This window comes from Ornithodoros turicata, unplaced genomic scaffold (genome assembly GCF_037126465.1).
Source record: "Ornithodoros turicata isolate Travis unplaced genomic scaffold, ASM3712646v1 ctg00001312.1, whole genome shotgun sequence".
NCBI lineage: Eukaryota > Metazoa > Arthropoda > Arachnida > Ixodida > Argasidae > Ornithodoros > Ornithodoros turicata.
In genome coordinates, this window is record NW_026999547.1 from 56,742 (window position 1) to 61,374 (window position 4,633).

The 4,633-nt window shown below is 48.8% G+C and overlaps 1 pseudogene; it reads right to left on the reverse strand.

Annotated features, from left to right (window-relative positions):
- Positions 1-3,065: 3,065 nt before the first annotated feature.
- Positions 3,066-4,218, reverse strand: LOC135376816 (glutamate--cysteine ligase-like; annotated as a pseudogene).
- Positions 4,219-4,633: the final 415 nt, after the last annotated feature.

The window sequence follows — 4,633 nt, forward strand, 5'->3', positions numbered from 1 at the left end:
GTGCCCAGAAGAAGAACAGTCTCTGTTCGAAATATCGGCGGCTTCTGTCCTGAGGCAACTCCCTTCTTACTGCCGGTAAGTGCGGTAGATGCACTAGCCTGTGGCAAGAATTGGCAAGCATAGCGAAAGATAAGGAGGTTAGTGGTTACGTGGGGAAAATTCCAGAACGAGCAAAGTTTTCTTTTTTTTTTTTTAAATAATAGTTGTAATACAAAGTTGTGGCATGCAATAAAGAATGCAGAAAGCAGTGGCCATGCAGAACATAACAGATGATAATGGGGGTAAAAGAGAAAAGCATATTTTATTTGTGAAGTGTTTCTAGGGTGCCTTGTGATTTGTTGATACCGGACGGGTGAAGAGCGTTGAACTTGTATATGAGATAAGACTCCCTATCACGTCTGTCACGTGTGGATCTAAACCCGGTTTCTAGAATATATAGTTTAATGTTGTCAAAATTGTGACCAGGAACGTTAAAGTGTTCGGCGACTGCTTTGGGGAGTTTGTTGGACGTGTCGGTTCTGTGTCCGGTAAGGCGGTTGTTCATTTGTTGGCCGGTTTCACCAATGTATTGCATAGAGCAGTCGCCGCATTCAATGCAGTATATGACATTGGAGCTTGTGCATGTGAATGCGTGGTTAACGGGGTAGGTGTAATTGCTCGCAGTGCTTTTGATGGAGTTAGCGTGTTGAACGTGCTTGCATGTTTTGCAGCGCGGGAGGTTGCAGGGCCGTGTTCCCGTGTACGGGGCGCTCGTTTTGCTGATTTTGGCGTTGACCAAGGAGTCTGCTAGGTTTTTTGCGCGTCGGTATGTCACCTGTATGGGATGGGTGAATATATTGCTAAGTCGGTCACTGCTTTGGAGGAGGGGCTCGTGCTTCTTTAGAATGGCTTTGATGTTTGGAAGTGCGTTGGAATATCTTGTGATGAAGCTTATTTGGCACGCGTCAGGATTTTTTCGGTTTTCCAGAACCTCGTTTCGATCGAGTGTGAGTGCCTTGCGACGGAATTCGGTTAGGAGGGAGTCTGGATAGTCCCTTTGGGCAAGTGTACTGCAGAGTTCGTCAAGCTTCTCAGCGTAATCTGTGTCGTTTGAACAAATTCTGCGTAGTCTTACACTCTGCCCATTAGGAATTCCAACCTTACAGTGACGCGGTTGGTGACTCTTGAAGTGAAGGTATTGTTGTTTGTCAGTTGGCTTTTTGTACAGGGTTGTGATGAGGTTGCCGTTGTCTAGTGATACTGTGGTGTCGAGGAAGTTAATTAAGTGAGTTGACTGTTGTGATGTGAACTTTATGGTGCGATGCGCGGTGTTCAGTAGATCTACGAACTTTTGAAATTCATGTTCCCCGTGTTCCCATATTATCAGTATATCATCGATGTATCGAAGGTACACAGTGGGTTTTAATGAGAGGGCGCTGAGAACTTTGTTTTCCAAGAAACCCATGAATATATTTGCGTATGTGGGTGCAACAGGTGTGCCCATACTTGTACCGTGTACTTGTAGGTAGTATTCGCCATTGAACTCGAAGTAGTTCAGTTTAAGGACCAAGTCCATTAGAGCGAGTATGGTTTCCGTGTCTTTTCTGATGTTTGTTGTACAAAGGGTATTGCAGAGGGCTGTGATTCCGTCGTTGTGTGGGATGTTAGTATACAGTGATGTCACATCCAGCGTGGCTAGTATTGTGTCCCTACCAAATGTACGAGTGTTGTTTATATCTCTGATTATTCTGAGGAGGTGGGGTGTGTCTTATACATGCGATAGCAGTGTTGTCGGAATATGGTTTAAATAGTGGTCCAGTAATTTCGAGAGTCTTTCTGTTGGTGTGTTGTTATTAGATACAATTGGCCTGCCGGGGATGTCAGCCGTATAGAGCTCGTTGGCGTGTACCTTGTGGATTTTGGGCAGTAAATAGAAACGCCCTGCGCTTGTGTTTGATGGGGTGAGATATCTGAGGTCATCACGTGTGATGAGCTTTCGTTCGTGGAGGTCCTGTATGGTATTGGTTATTAGCGCCGTGTACTCCTTTGTTGGGTCATGCTCCAGTTTGAGGTAGTGTTGCGTATTGTTGAGTTGCCTATGAGCTTCAGAAATATATTTATCTGTGGGCCAGATGACGATACTCCCACCCTTATCTGTGGGCTTGATAATGATATCATCTCTGTCAGCTAGCGCTTTGATGATGTCACGCTGTGTTTTAGTGAGGTTGTGACCACGCGAGCTTTGGGAAATACTGCGAAGGATGTCGTTGCTTACTTGTTTAATGTACAGGTCTAATGCGGGTCCTCGGCCGTGATTTGGTGTCCAGGTTGATGGTAGTCGGAGGTCGTTGTTGTTTTCTTGTGTTGTATCAGCGAAGAATTCTCTAAGGCGTAGCCGTCTCGCAAAGTCTGATATGTCTTTGTGGATTTCGTATTCGTTAACAGAATTGAGTGTAGGGCAGAATGTTAACCCCCTAGAGAGGACTTGTAGTTCGTCGCTGGTTAGTGAGCGTGATATATCTATTACGGTGCTTGCGTCAGCGTTTTCTCGGGGTGAGTCAGCGATGTTGCGGAGAGTTGTGGTTTTGGTGCTGGAAATGATTTGTTCGGCTGCTGCGTGTGTCGTGTTAGTGGGTCCGGTATCCGTGTCGTTGTTGGAATTAGGTTTTCCGAGTTTTCATGTGGGCGATCTCCGGCGCACTCTCATCGGGTACTCCTCCCACGGACGAAGGGCAGCCGTGGGTGAGGATGTCCTTACGGAACCAGAATTTCTCTGTCAGGACAGCGTCCCGCTTCTGCGCGATTTTCATGTTCATCGTCTACCTTCTTAGATGGGCACGATGAGGTCAAGTCGAAGGGTGAGAATTACCCGCGTAGAAGCACTCGAACCACGACGTACGCTGGGCGTTCTCGAATTCTGTCATTTGAAGCTCTGTAGGCCTGAACTCGACTCGCGCCATCCGATGCTGCTCTTAGGTGGCGGGGGTTGAATCGCAAGGAGTGCCAGCTTGTCGACTGCAGTTCTCAAAGTGATCAAAATCGATATTGTCGTGTTGCTTCAGTTTCTCGCTAAAGAGCAAAGAGTATCACGGATGAAGACGTGCGACAGGTGTCTCGCCAATGGTTCCTCTATCGTTTGCCGAACGAAGTGCCTGGTATACTTTGCGTCGCAAGCCCATTGGGACGTCGTTGAAGTGCTGGCCCTTGAGGAAAGGTACCAGGATGCTCGCGTAGCGAGGGTCGTTTGAATCAGGTGCGCGTCGGGCCCAATGGTTTAATCCCATTTCCTCATCCTTTCTGTCGTCGACGGACTGAGTTATGACGTCAAAACGGCAGTCTGTGTCGACAAGGTAGCCTCTAAAAAGCAGGACTGCTTGCACTTAAAGCCAGCATAAGAGGACATATATTTGCCAGTTGGTCGTATAAGTCCTTGGCTTCATCAAGTCGCATGCCTGGAAGGTGACTGTCAGGCAACAATTTCCCATTCCGAAGCCCATCGCGTCCATGTAGACGTGGCCTGGTCGGGCAGATCTCTCAGCTTCTCCGTCATCTCCGAGCGCTCTCCATCTTCAGTGAAAGGCCACTCTTGTATTGTCGTCCTTGTAAATTGGTACGTTTGATGACGACACGTATTCCCACGTCGGTTCCCTGAGTTACGAGCGAGGGTCTTAAAGCGAGGATGAGCCGGGAACACCATTTCCTCGGGCAGGAACAAGACGGCATGTGGGCAGCCTTCAGCGACGGTGTGTACACCGGAAAAGTGTATTGTGGGCAGCCCAAGGTTGGGAACGTTGTTATGCACATGATCCTCTTCATCTTTCGCGAGAAGGGCGCGTACCTCGGCTCTGCGCTTCCCCGCATGTTGTGCTCAACAACGTTATAATGCGACACCAAGTCCCCGTACGGAGCATTCGGAATGGCTTCAATGGCGTAGGCCAGCGAATTCTGGATGCCAGGAACACAGGGAACGGTCACGGCCGTCTCTTTCGTTGAGGGTTCAGCGGCCCTTAGGCAGAGCTGGGCTCGACGATTTTCGTGATCAAACCGAACCAGCATGTATTCGATCTCGTCGCCCCAGCGCAGACAGTCGTGCTTGCGGTTTTTCGAGCTGCGGTACTGGATGATGAAACTGGAGGATCCCATGATGGCGGACGTGTTCACAGAGCCGCTTTGTTTCTTCCCAAGAGAGTGGCGACCCTTCAGAAAGCAAACCCATTGTGAATGCAAGGCCCTTATGCGTTCCACCGTTCAACTTTGATGGCCTAGAAGAGAATGCGAGAGTCCGTTGTACTGCGCGCTTTTGCTTCTTCTTCTTCTTCAGTCTCCGGCATCGAGGGTGCTCGACACTTCTTCCACTACGTGTGTATTCACACGAGCGACATCCTCACGGAATATTCTTGTGGATGAAAAAGCAAAAACACCACTATCGGAGCATTCACACGGTGTGGAATATCGGGAGTGGCGTACTGCGTATTTAGCAGACGACACCATCAGCGTGTCTTCTTGTCGTCTACCACGGAATATCTGGTGGCTGTGTAGTAGGATATTCCACACGGTTGGCATGCAGTGCACGTGAAGACACGACGTTCAGCGCTCGCGCTCACGCGACAGCAGAAAGCTAGGACGCTTTCTGTATCTTCTGCTTCTGGGGGAA